This window comes from Drosophila obscura, unplaced genomic scaffold (genome assembly GCF_018151105.1).
Source record: "Drosophila obscura isolate BZ-5 IFL unplaced genomic scaffold, ASM1815110v1 contig_4, whole genome shotgun sequence".
Classification (NCBI taxonomy): Eukaryota; Metazoa; Arthropoda; class Insecta; order Diptera; family Drosophilidae; genus Drosophila; species Drosophila obscura.
In genome coordinates this window covers 10,677,765-10,691,992 of record NW_024542828.1, presented here as the reverse complement: position 1 = coordinate 10,691,992, position 14,228 = coordinate 10,677,765, and the positions used below count along the sequence as shown (strand labels likewise).

General features: G+C 45.8%; 1 protein-coding gene across 23 annotated transcripts in view; it reads right to left on the bottom strand.

Moving 5' to 3' along the window:
* Positions 1–11,257, bottom strand: part of LOC111069896 (glutamate-gated chloride channel) — a 37,610-nt gene extending 26,353 nt beyond the window's left edge. For 9 of the 23 annotated variants that reach the window (XM_022360083.2, XM_022360089.2, XM_022360085.2 and 6 more), the window contains exon 1: positions 11,235–11,255. The gene's annotated coding sequence lies outside the window, so the exon portion shown is untranslated. Of the gene's footprint in view, positions 1–11,234 lie in introns of all 23 variants that reach the window. The other 14 variants (XM_022360096.2, XM_022360102.2, XM_022360095.2 and 11 more) reach the window with 4 other exon arrangements.
* Positions 11,258–14,228: the final 2,971 nt, after the last annotated feature.

Below are 14,228 nucleotides of genomic sequence, written 5' to 3'. Positions count from 1 at the left end.
AACGCACACACTTAAACACACACACACACACACACAGAGATACTAAATACACTTACGCGCTGCTGCAACGTCTCCCAGTCGGTGGCTCTGATGGCCTGGCCTGGCCTGGCCTGGTGTCTGGGTGCTTTTGGTTTTGGCTTTGGTGCCAAGAAATTTCTCAAGCGGGGCGGGAGGGGGCAAGGCCAAACAACTAATTGCGGCGACACATAACTTGTTGCACGCCCCAACGCCCCCACCCCCACCCGTAGAGTCACGCCCCCATGCTGCCACGCTGCCACGCTGCCACACATGCCACATGTGTGTAATGTAATGCCGCAGATAGACGGAACGGATGGACGGAAGAACTATTGCCAACAACAACAACAGGCAGCAACAGAAGCGACAGCAGCGACAACAGCGAATTGCATTAGCTATCGTTTCATAGTATGTGTGCATGTGCGTGTGCCTGTGTGTGTGTGTATCTGCGAGTGTGCGTACAAGAGGTACAGAGGCAGAGGCAGAGGCGATGCGAGTACGTGGCCCCGAGGTCACATCGCTTGTCGCTTGTTTGACAATAAACAAAGTCAAAGTATCTTATATCTGCTGGCTACTGCCACAGCCACTGCCACAGCCTACCCCCCGCCCGTGACAATGGATTCTTATCTTTCTTTTCTTCAGCTTTTTCTTTTTTTTGTTTGATTTGTTGCCAAATATGCAGAGGGCTAATGAAATATCTGTAGTGTATAGTAGCTAACAGCTATAGAGGGGAACTCAGGGGGCAATAATTAACTGAACAGCGAGGAAAGAAATATGGAAAGAGCTGAAGAGATGAAGGTAGAAGCAGGGATTTTTAATAGAAGATGGAATTTTATATTGTCATATTCAGTTGTTGGGGTTTTTTTTAACGATTTATTTAATCTATATATGTATGTACTTAGTAAATTAAATAACAAATTATTTTGTTTACCTGTGAATTAATTTAGAAATTTATCAATCTATTTATAGGTTCATTTATCGATTTATTTATCCATCTGTTCATGGGTAAGTTGCACTTCATCTATCTATTTTTTTTCTATCTTTCGCTCTATCTCTATATCCTTCAATTTACCTTGCAATTATTTCAGTTTATAGCACTTAGAGATCATTATAATAATAACGATTAAAAGCTTTCAGTTTTATATCAACCCATCAACATAAATTCCCTTATCTATATATACCCAACGATCTGTATCTCCCAGATAGCTTTCACACCAGATGTTCTCACAGATATCACACAACCTGCCTCCCCTACCCCACCCCTTAGTTGACTCACCATTTCCATTTGCCAAATGGATTCTTATCGTTCTGCCACTTAAACACTTTCCCCAACCGGCCCTTACCCTCTTTCCGTGGCCCCTTTTCGTTGATATATAGAAATCTTAATATCGTATAAACAGTTTTACAGGAAGGCAGACAGTGACAGCAGACAGCAGGCAACGAACGTAGCTAGGATCTTTATAAAGTTATTTGAAAACCCTTGATGGCCAATAACCAGCAAGGCAGCAGGCAGGCAGGCAGGCAGGCAGCATGTGGCATGTGGCACCGCAATGAGGGGAACCGCAGTAACAGGAACAGGAAGAGGAACGGAAGAGCCCTTGGACCAACTCGAACGTTGCGGACATTCCGTTTATGGTCTGCCGATGGTCCCTGGGAGAGAGAGAGCTAAGAGCTTAATAAAATTATGTGACGATGATTGCCGCTGGAAACTCATTACACATGCCCCCAAATGCAGCAGCAGCATCAGCAGCAGCTGCTACTGCTACTGCCTCTAGCTTCTGCCCTGTACTGCTGCTGTTGCTGCCGCTTCTGCTGCTTGGCTGCCACTTGAAAAACGCATTAAGGCTGCAGTTTTTGTGGCAGTGGCATTTGTACGAAAAGAGTATATTATGTATATACAAAATATACATATATATTTATATACATATAGTGCGGAATGTATACGGAATATATCGTATAATACGAGTATGCCTTCTGCTCGTCGCTCTCTGGTGGCCTATATGCATGCTAGAGTGGTTTGTTGATTGCATGTTAAAAGGCCTTCGCCTACGAGAGACTCACTCCTTCTGCGTTCTGCGTTCTGCCTTCTGCTGCAGGCACCCTGCGCCGCCCTCCTCCTCCTACTACTGCTACTCCTGCAGCATCTCCTCCTCGGTCTGCTGCTGCTGCTGCTGCTGGTCTCGTGGTACCTCCCCGTCTGCCATGAAATTTAATTAAAAACTTGTGTGCCATGAAATTACATTTCAACGTGAGTTTCCTCTGCAAGTGTACGCGTGTATGTGTGTGTGTGTGTGTGGCACGTACATCAGGTGCCACACCACACCCCACAGAAAAAGTTGATTTTTATGTAAAAATGTTCAAAAGGAAAAATTGTACAAAAATAAAAAAGAGGAGGAAAAGAAGTCGCTCGACTTCCGTTTGGGGCATCGTTCGAGATGGAAGTCGTTTGTGGCTTGCCGCTGGCTGTTGCACCACACTCTGCCTTGGGCGAGTCCTTTGGGGGGCCAGTGCAGTGGAGTCCTTAAGTTAAGCAAATTAAACGCGGAAATATACTATATTCCCATCGATTCGCACATCGATTCATCCTTTCTGAATTATTGAGTACTCAAAAGGGGCCACTGGACTCCATTTTGACAGCAAAAATCAGTTTTCCAACTGATGAAATTCAATTTTGTTAAGCGACCAACCCAGAGGGCTTTTCGGACTATCAATTTCGACAGTGGGTCGGTGGGGAGAGTGACACACACAGCTAGAGAGGAGAGAGGAGGAAAAAGTATTCAAAAAATGGGAGAGAAATTGAACAGAAATTTAAGCGAAAAGTCATGCGATCTTTATTGCAAAAGTGCAATAAATATATCCCATTTCCAAAGAATATCTCTATATTCATTTTGTACTGTAATAAACCAAAAAAGATTTCCTGGAATCTCGCATAATTCATCCAATATAGAAATGCAACAGATATCTGCAGTGAAGAGATTTCCTAGAATTTGTTTTTGCTTTCAAATGTAATAAATATCTCGCAAATAAGTCAATCTCTGGACTGACAATTCCACAGAATTTCCTAGAATAGAACTGCCATAAATATTTGATATTTGCCATGATTATTCTGTGGAAATAGTTTTAGTCATAATCGCACTCACATAATACCCAAGAATTCCCCTTTGGAAAGGCAATGAAGGCCAAACTATAAGACTTGAGATAACTCTTACCGAGAATCCCCCTTGGATTCAAAACCATTTCTCTGCCCCAATTATGCTAAGCACTCGCCACCGGAAACCCACAAATAAAAGCTCTCTCCCTCTCTCTCTCACTCTATCTGTGTCATAATTTATTTACGGGTTAATGCGCATTATAAATGCAAATCTCGCTTCTGGCCCAATCCCCGCAATCAAATTGCAACACCTTTTGTGTGTTTCAGCTGTTGCTCCACTGCTCTTGCCCTCTCTCCTCTCGAAGCATATTTGTTATGCAAAAATTGGCTGCTTTTGGCCCCAAGTTTTGCATATTTCAATTAGGAATAACACATACGGCACCGCGAGGTATAGGTAGAGTGAGAGAGAGAGAGAGAGAGAGAGTGGACTCTCACTCTTTGGAAAATCCGCTTAAAACTTATTCAATTAAAGTTCAAATTCCAGGCAGCAGTAGCAAGGGACGGGGATGGGGGGGATGGGACAACAAATTCGAGTCGTAAAAATGGCGACCAGAGCAAACGAGCAAACAACAGCAGTAAATGCCACACAACTACATGGAGAGGAGAGAGAAATGAATGCCGCATAAAAATATGCACATAAAGTGTGTATAATATTTGTGCAGAGGGAATACAGAAGAGAGGGGATTACTGCGAAGCAAACAACAGAGAGGGGGAGAGCTGTAAAAAATGCAAAAAATAGCAAACTACAAAGCAACGACATTTAGATACCCTTGAGTGTAAAGGGCATGCTTGATTACATGTGTATTCTGTTCTCTGCCTCTGGCTTGCCAGTCCCGACATGTTCGGGCCAGAAATTTGTTATTGTAATTTGCAGATCTGTCACTGCGCGCATCACAAACAAAAATACAAACATACATCTGTACATCCTGTATGGGGGGGGGCTGCTATTGCTCTGCATTGCAAGCTCTTGCCTGCATTGAAAGGCGAAGAAGGTGACGGTGAAAAGAAACTATGAAAAATTGTTGTTGCCATTTGCATTGCAATTCTGGCGGCGCTGATCTTGCTGATAAGTAAACCCGCATTTTGCTGATATTTCGAGCACAAAGTTTTCGTTTTTGGTATTGCTATCTCGTTCTCTCAAAATGTAAACAAAATGCAGACGCGGGATGGCACAAGAGATCGCAGAAACTGAGTACCGAGTGTCAAGGAGTATACGCGACTACGGTTCTCCTTTGGCTGTGCGTTGCAAACCGCAGACCAATGTCCAGGATACCCCTTAATGGGTATTCAAATGTACTAGATCCCCTTTCTTGCACACAGCACAGGGGACAGGGAACAGGGAACACTGAAATGTGGCAAATAAATCAGCAGTCACTTGGTGTTGGCCATGCCCTGGCCACTGGTGCTTAGGGTGGGGGGTGTGTGGGGGTTTTGCTGCTGCTTGTCAGCCATTTGCTGGGTTTATTTACGTGACATTACAGAGCAGGAGACCGGAAGGACATGGCCATGCACGGAATACTAGAAAAGGGAATACTGGGAATGGTTTCTCTCTTGTATGTATCGAACGGATGAAAATTCCTTTCATTGATCCCCATGCGAGCGTCGCCCATTTCGTGGAATTGCTAGAAATATTTTTCTAGGAATTTTATTTTTATTTTTAGTATAGAAATGTTTTTTAGCTTTCCTTCTGATGTTTGTTTTTTTTGTTTTCTTTCTTTCTTTCCCTTTGCTATTTTCCCTTTATGCTCTTCTGTCGACTATTTTGCGTGCCTGTTATTGGGGTGTTGATAATAATCTGAAAATCAGCTTAAAAATCTGCGCCCCAACAAACATCAGACAAAAATCAGCCACGAAAATAATTTCCAAACTATAAAACTTTTCCAAATCAAAAAAGTTAACAAAAAAAAAAAGGAGAGAGGGAAAAGAGATGGCTAAAAAAGAGGCAAAAATATTTTTGTACAATTTAGTTTTCATTTTATTCTTCGGGGGGGTAAGAGGCGTGGCGTGGCGGTGGCGTCTATCTTTTATTTACCCGCTGGCCGCAGACGCCACAACAAAGCGAAAATTTTCAGACGCCATTTCTAGGGCTGTAGCTGTATCTGACTGTGAGTGTGTGTGTGTGAGTGGTTGTGTGTGTGTGTGTGTGTGTGGGCCAGAACTATGCCGGAAACGTGACTTATTTGAAATTTATGTACTTTTTAGCCCAAGCGTCGGGCCAAATCCCCAAAAAAATCCACCAGAAAAAAAAGGCAAATACTTTGCAATTTATAGAGTAAATACTTTTTGCAGCCTTATCTTTCGTTTGGCAGGAGCAGGAGCGCGGCCTGTGCTTTAGTTTTTTATTTTTTTTTTGTTTTTTTGCCCAAAGCTTAATTAGAAAAAACATAGAAGAATGGATAGTCGCGGGCGGTGGGCGTCGCATGTGCAATATGCAAATGCATGTCCCCCCGCCAACACCCGCAACAGCAGCAGCAGCGGCAGCAGCAGCGGCAGAGGCAACAACCATTCACAAATTGAAATCAACGAGCATACAGTTTTCCTTTCTCCTTTCATCCCTTTCACCTCTCATCGCTCTTCGCTCTTTTCTCTTTGCTGTGTTCCATTTCGTTTCGTTTTTCAGCTCGTGTCACACACGCCATTCACTTGTTGTTGCCACCCCACCCCACCCCACACCGCCGTTGCCATCAGCCAGACAGCCAGCCGTTTGCTACTGCTGTTCGACATGCATCGATTACATAAACGGAGGGAGGCAGCAAACAGCAGGAGGGGCCCGTAGGATGTGGGACCATGAGCATAAGTCACGAAGCTTTTGCTAATGATGAGGGCCTTGATGCTTTTTCAATTAACCAAATGTGTGACACACAGATTTGGCAGGCAGTCAGGCAGGCAGGCAGGCAGGGGAGGTGGCAGGCAGGCAGCACCAGAAGGCACCAGGAGGCAGCAGAAGCCTGCAAGGCGAATGGAAAATTCAGTGGCGAATGAGAGCAGGCGATAGAGATTCAGTGGAGAAGAAGATTCACTGACTGGAAGGACAACTACGTGTGGCACGGGGCATAAATCAAACTGAAGGCAGTTGCTGTCTCTAGAGAGGGAGGGAGGGATCAAGCTGAAAAAGGATCAAATAGAAGGCAAGAACCTTGTACTTCATATGCTTACTTCTGGGTCTATCTTTGGCTTTGAATTTGATTGGAATTGCCTTTATGGCCATCTTTGATTGCATGACTGTGGCTCGATTTGTCTGCTACCTCAAGGATTATGGCTGCTACTCCTTCTATCCATCTATCTATATATTTTACCTCGACGATTATGACTTCACCTTCTCTCCATCTGCCTATCTATCTATATTTTGCTGCTGCTGCTGCTGCAGGACTATGGCATCCTCCTCCACTCGATTTGCATGCTTGCCTCATCCATCTTTTGGAGTGCCAATGCCAGTGAGGGAGGAACATTTGACTCCTGATGAATGAATGTTGTGCAGCCAATAAATCCATTTATGCTAAGCACTTGCTTATTATTATAATCCTCTGCTGCAGCAGAGGCAGCAGCACCAGCAGCAGCAGCAGACACAAACTTACAGATATAAACCGACACAGAGACACGCCCCGAGACTCTGATGAACATTTAACCCTAATTTGCATTTATGTTGCACATTGGTTGGGGAGGGGGCATGGGCCTATCTGAGCAGAGGATGAGACTGTGGATCTCTGGTTCTGTGATTACCTGTGCCTGAGCGTGAGCTCGTCGCCTGTCCCTCCCACACTGTGTCTCTGTCTCTCTTTTGTATCATTCGTCAGGCAATAAAAGCAGTTCGCAAAAAAATATAACCCACACACACACACACATACACACATACAGAAAGTGAGAGATAGAGAGGGAGAGGCTGAGTGGGTGGCGTGGGATGTCTACTTATAAACTCACCTTAATTAAACGTGATTAAGTAGATTTCCCTCGTTTTTCTGCTCAACGAACTGTTTAGTTGTTGTCGATGTGTGTGTGTGTGTGTGTGTGTGTGTGTGTGTGTTGTATCTGTGTGTGTAATTATAACCACTGTATGTGGGTGTGTGTGTATGACCTGTACTTATTAACTAGCATTTATTGTTGTTCTTTTTCTCTCTCTCTATGTGTGGCAGGTGGCATGTGGCAAAGGTGGAATAACTGACCGGCAAAAGGGTAAGGTAACGAGCACTTTTCCATTGAGTTTGCGAATGAGCAAGAAAATTGTGGCGAATGCGAAAATGTATCTTAATTTGATTGATTTTACGGGGGCTCGTATCTATCAGATATCAATGATACAGACGCGCTATGGGCCATTGCTTGGGATGACCCAATGGGTGGGTTTTGGGTAGCAGGTACATACGAATTTGAGCGGGGATAATATGTAGATAAGACTAAATTAATAAGTTCAAGAAGATAAACTGAGGTCATGAACGATAGAAAATGAAAGATCAAGCGAATTCCCATTGTTTCTTATGGTAAATAATAATTAAAAGAGAATTACGAATAGTTCTTTGATAGAAAATGCCTTGAAAATGCAAAGTGACATCGAAATTATATAGAAATGATGAAGCTTAGTCAAGAATTTCAGGGAAAAAGCCCTAAGTGGAAACTCCATGAAGAAACTTCGAATAGAGGAAATTTTTTCTCAACAATTTTTGAGCCACGAAAAAAAAGTAAACCTATTTCAGCTATCTGTATATTTTACACGCATCTTTTGCTCGCATCTAGCCTCCCGTTTCCCTACAATATATATATATAGCACTCCAAGGAGTTTTACCGCTCCCCAAACAATTGTCATAAATTCTAACCATTCCCCACACTGCCCTCTCCACTTGGAACAAGTGCCCCAATTAAAGTAGAATCGTTTTGGAAAATCTCGTTGCTTCTTTGGTGGTTTCTTGGCTGCTGCTGCTTGCTGCTTGCTGGTTTCTGCTGCTGCCCCGAACTATGGTTCCCATGAGGGTATTCAAGTTTTCGGTTGCTCCAAAACCCAACCGAAAATTAGCATTCAATTTTCATGTTTATTCTACGGGGCTCTCTCTCAGTCTCTTGGTCTCCCGTTCGCCCGTTCGCCCGCTCTCTGGGTTCACTCATTCTCATTGTTTGGTTCGTCGAGCAGCGATTCTGAATGCTGCTGGAATGGATGCTTGAGTTCTCTTTCTCTTGAACTGGGGGTTTGCGCCCCTTTTCCCCTGCCGCACTTTGTGTGTAATTTAGTTTCGTTTGTTTGCATGAAAATGAATTTGTATTATTGTTTGGCATTAATTTGCCTTATTAATTACGTTTATGCGAGTGGACTACTGACTACTTTTTTCTCTGCTTTTTTCTCTGCTTGTTTTGTGGCTTGTGGGATTAACTATGGAGTGGATGCTCCAGCTCCAGCCACCCTCCTGCCACAGGTTACTCTGGAGTTTTGTGTGTGAAAGAGATCCGCCTCTGGATGCTGCTGCTTCCACTCTTCAGAGTGGTGGACTGCTCCTGCCTCGGTCTGTCTCTTTTCTATGATTTTTCTCCAAACCCCCCACTCCCACACTGTTGCATGATTTTCCCAGGGGGTAATTTCGAGCATTGGCTGTGCGGTGCGGGCAATCAAATAAATAATGAGGAAGATGACTGTGTGGACTGACTGCCCCAGCCCCAGCCCCATCGTCTGCTCTGCTCTGTTCTGCTCTCGCTGTTGCTGCTGTCGTCAACTTTTGTTTAATATGCGCAAAACGTTGTAAGAACTTTTCTGCCACTGCCACACAGCCCCAGCCATAGCCACAGCCGCCGCTACTTGTCATCGTCTAACAGAAATGTTGCCAAAGCCTCTGAAAAATCTTTGGCCCCAGAGTTGAGAGTCCTTTCTGCCGCCCACTGGAGGATTGTCTATGGCAACCAGCACGCTCCGCTCCTCTCTCTGGGCTGCCTGTCTGCCTCTGTCTATGTTTTCTATAATTGCCTTTTTTTTTTGGCCTCAAAAGTAACTGTGTAGCTGTATATCTGTGTATCTTTTTCTCTTGTTTATGAAATTCCAAACATAAGTATTTTCTGGCAGCATTCAATTCTCATTTCCATTGACTGCAATTTTTCAATTCCTGGCTGCCTGTTATTTTTTTCTATGGAATTGCAATTCAATTTGATTTGTGCTACGTGGCTTTATTTTGTAGTAGTTGCAACTGCAACTTTCCCCCTTTTCTCAGCCAAAGAACAACAGGAGCAGAACAGGAAGTGGAGAAAGCAACAGAAACTTAAATGTCAACGCCGATGAAGCTAAAGGCTGTGCACTTCATCATAAAACTCACATTTGCAGGCGCGCATCCTACATCCGTATTCCCTCATACAACATCCTTCCATGGCGCTCATTCTACATCCTTCCCTTGGCCACCCCCTGCCTCATTCTACATCCTCTATGGCGCTCTTCTTCAACGCATATCCTCTAGAAACCCTTCTGCCTGCCGCATTCCCTTACAAAAGGCTCCGCGTCAACCTCAAGCAGCGCACTAGGCCACGCTGATTTGTACACAGGACAACGCAGGAGGCTAAGGAGTAGGAGTAGGTGGAGGAGGAGGCACAGGAGCTACAGGAGCTACAGGGGGAGGACACAGCACAGTGGGTACAAGAAATATACTTCCGTGTTGATTGTTTTGTTTTGTTTTGCTTCGCTTTGTTTGGCTTTTACTTCGTGGAAACAGAAGAGGAGGAAGCAGAAGAACGAGCGGAAAGGGGAGTAGAAATAAGAGGAAGAATGGCTGGAAGGAAGGCCGTGTGGGGGAGCAGGACAAAGAAGGAGGAATGTTGTTCTGGTACCAGCCAAAAGACAGAACAGGACGACGCCCATAAAAAGCGACTACGTCTGCGAAAATCACTTTAAAAACAAGTGAAAGGAGAAAGGACACGATACGAAACGAAACGAGACGAGACGAAGAAGCACAGTCACAGGACATGGAGTAGAGTCTCCTGCGAGTCTGCGATTCTGCGAGTCTGGGAGGCTGAAAGGCAAACCTGTCCATCAACGAAACTATTGCAACAATAAACAAGGAACAATTTGACAATTGAAGTGCTTCCTGCAGGACAAGAAAAGAAAGCAAAAGGCAAAGCCAAGCCCCAAAGTGGGCTAGAAAAAGAGGGAGAAGGGGCAAGAGGGGCTAGTAGCAAGTAGCAAGAAAGATTGCTAAGAAAAGCAGGACAAAAGTAGCAACAAAATGGGAATCCTAGGGTTCCTAGCAGCTCCCCATTGCGAGAGGGGAGGAGCCAGGCAGGCGGCACTTGAGCACAGTTTCCGGTCATTTACACGTACGAACACACACACATGTCAATCTCTGTGCCCTTATGGGTGTGTGCGTGTGTGTGTGTGTGTGTGACACAGTATCCTACATTTTTTATTGGCATCAAAAAGTGTTGCTATCGCTCTCGCTCTCGCTCTCGCCCTCTCTTCCTCTCCCTCTCTGGGAATCCCAACCTGCCCCGCTGTCAAAAAATTAATGCCCCCCGGTAATCTCAAATAAAATTTCCACCAATTTAGACCAAGGTCAGTGGCAGGTGGGGACGGTGGGGGGGGGGCGTGTACTGCTTGCTACACATGCTAGCAATTTAGAGCAAGGAGCAAAGGGATGCGCCCCGCAAAAGTATGCTATGAAAAATTATCAGCGACAATTGTAGTCTCCCCCTGCCCAGGCAACAAAAAACTTTCTTAAGTTTCTTTTTTGTTGTTTGTTGTGCGGGGGGAGGGGGGCTAAAAATATGAGGGCAGAAACGGACGAACAGATTGAAGGGAGAAGGGGGTGATTGGCGGGGGGGAAATGGTTGAAGGAACCAACGAAATGTCTGAAACGAACAAAATTGTTGGCTTTTGCACAGACTCCACGTGCAGCAGCCGCACTAATCTCTGCCACTGCCTCCCAGTATATCTCTCTCTCTATGTCAATCTCTCTCTCTTTAATCTCTCTTTCATTCGCGCGCTCTCTCTCTCTTTGCGCAGCTGCTGGTCCTGCAGGATCAGGGTGTGGTGAGTTATGCTGCTGCTGCTGCTGTTATGCTGTGCTGCTGCTGCTGCTGGAAAAGCGTCGGAAAAATGTCTTGGTGGCCCTACCTTCTGCTGGCGTCGTCGTCGTCGTCGGCTGCTGCTGCGTGGCTGCTGCTTTTCCTGCTGCTTGGCTGCGCGTTGCTCGGGTCTGTCGCTGCTGCTGCTGCTGCTGCTGATATGTGGACACGGACACGCACTCACACTTGAGGGGGGTATGGTTGGTGGGGGAACACCAGCACTCGCTCTCTCACACACTCGCACACACACACACAGGCACTGGCTCGTCGGGACACTCACACACACACGCGGCGCGGCGCATTGACAATTGTCGCTGGTCGGTCGCTGTCTTTTTTTTTGTATGTTGTTGTTGTTGTTGTTGTTGTTGTTGTTGCTCTATTTTTGCCCCTCTTTTCCGCGCAATTATAATTCACATTTTCCACCGTCGTATCTCAGATTTTGTTGTATGTTGTGGCATACATGGCGGCTGATTGTTTGTCTCTCTTTCTCTCTCTCTCTCTCCCTCTCTCTATCTCTCTCACTGCTCTTCTCTCTCTCGAGCGAGTGTGTGTGTGCGTGTGTGTGTGTCAGTTCTTTTTTGGTCACAAATATCGACACAGTCGATGCACACTTCCGCTTTGGTCAACCGAACACGTCAACTGTCTGCACCTGACTGACTGGCTGGCTGGCTGGCTGGCCCAGTGGCTGTGGGAAAAGTCTCTAAAGTTTTTCCTCTGCCTGTAAGAATAGAGAGAGGAAAAGCAGCGCCAGCAGCAGCAGCGCCAGCAGCAGCAGCAGCAGCAGCAGAGAGTGGATTTTGTGGATGCTGTTTACATTCTGCTGCTGCTGCTGCTGCCCTCTCTCTATGCTGCTGCTCTCTGCTGCTGCTGCTGCTCTTTGGCGTCCGCTGGCCCTTTGTTTTGATTTATTTTTTTGTGGTAGGTTCTTCTTTTTTTTTTTGGGTACAAGACTTCCAGCAGCATCCAAGAGTGGGTCCATGGTCCACAGAAACTAACTAAAAATAAAAATATGCTGCTCTTCTTTTGTAAGCCTAATCTCTGGCCCCTCCCCCACCCACACAATCTTCGGGATGGATGGCTGCCCTCTCCCCAAAAGCAAATGCAAATCCACTTCGGGAAAATCATTCGAAGCGCAAAAATTGCCGCTGACTGCAAACAGCAGCAACAACACAAAAAAACTCGGCCCTGAAAAATACTCAGACCCCGAAAATAAATATCATAAAAGTATGAAAAATAAATAAATGAGGCAGGCATCGAGGGAGAGAAAAAGGGGGTGCGGTGGAGGCTGGGGTTGGGGCGGGGGCAACGGGTTCCATATATAAATATAAATATTTGGGGACCAGCTACAGTTACGTCTCGGCTTAACAAAAGGGCTACGGCTGCTGCCTGATGTCTGCTGCTGACCGAAACGGGTTAACGGGGGGTCAATTGCTAGAGGGTGGGGGCTAAGGGTGCAGGTTTCAAGGGGTGAGTGGGGGTACGTAAAGAGATTCAACAGCGGTGTTCCAGGAGGGGGGTTCCAACGGAGGAGTTTGCTTCGTAAGTGGGTGCCAGACGGAGACTACCAAAAAAAAGAAAAAAGAAGACACTCTAGAGGGAGATCCACAGAGAATTTCAGGAAGGTTTTCAACACTAGTTCCACTTTCAAAATTATTTCCAACACTGGCTCAAAAACTAGTTCCAAAAGTGTTGCCAACGAGGTGTCCAAAAAAGGTTTTCCATATATTTTAGAAGGGTTCCAGTGTGCGTTCCAAGGAGCGTTCCAATGGATGTGTTAAAAGGGTTTCAGGAAGGGGTTTGTGGGGCGCTCCAAGGGGCGTTCCATAGTGTATTTCCGGGGAGGGAGTGGGGCAGCAAACAGTAACCCTACTCATCCCATGGACTCACTCGTGGACCGCGTGGGGGGGTGGTGGATACGCTTCTGTTCCGTTGTTGATTCTTCTTTTTAAGCGGCCTCTGCTGCTGCTGCTGCTGCTGCTCTTTATGCAAACTGCCGCCACATCCATCCTCCACCTCTGCGACGAGAACTCCACCTCTTGGACGTCTCTCACTCAACCTGCCATCCCCCCCCCCCACCACTCCCGTTGTAGCTGTTGTTGTTATTGTTTGTCGGTCGGTCGGGGTGTCTCATGAATATGTAAATTGTTATTATTGCATATTGTTAGGCGCCAGGAGCAGCAGCGGCAGCGGAGCACAGGAACACAGGATAACACAGTGGACTGGCAAGTGGAGTCTTTCGCTAAACGCAAAAGCAGGTGAAATGCAGGAGAAAAGAACGGGAAAGGGCCATCTCGAAGCGGCAGATACCCTTGAAAATAAACATGAAAAAATATGCAAAGAACTATTCGCAGAATTCTATGGAAAATACACAGAGAGGGGTTTCGCTTCCCAGAATTGTTATTAGAGCAAGTAACAGTTGCAGCTTCAATTCGGATAATTTCAGTCAGCTGAGGAGCCTCTCCATGCTCCAATCACTTGCCAGTAGGTGTCTCCTCTTTGGCAGGGTATGGGAGTAGCAGCAGCAGCAGCACCCCTTCCGGCGGAAATAGCAGAGTAGTAGGAGGGTAGGAGAAGTACGAGACAACTGTAAGTTTAATTCCCATAGATTTTGACGAATGTCCCTCACGCAGCGAATAAAGCAATGAATACGAAATGCTGAAAATGTTAGAAATGTTTGAGATGTTTGTTCCCACCCAAGGAATTTCGCTGACACTCGCGAGATGGGCGTGTCGTGTCATGTCGTGTCGTGTTGTGTCAGAGAAAGAAGTTCTTAAATTCCAGAGCTTCAGATTGCCAGATCTCAGTCGAGTCAGCTTTAAGTTAGATGGAATCATTGTCAATGGCGACGGCAACACCTAGGCAACAAAGTAATGGCCGTCACACACACACACACAGATACAGCTACAGCTATAGCTACACACACGCATGTACTTGAGGAGGCAAGTAGCAGCAGCAACAGCAGCAACAAAAAGCAGCAGCCAGCAGCAGCAGCCTTGACAACCTGAGAACATGCCAAAGAACAAGACATTTGCCGCGCGGCGGC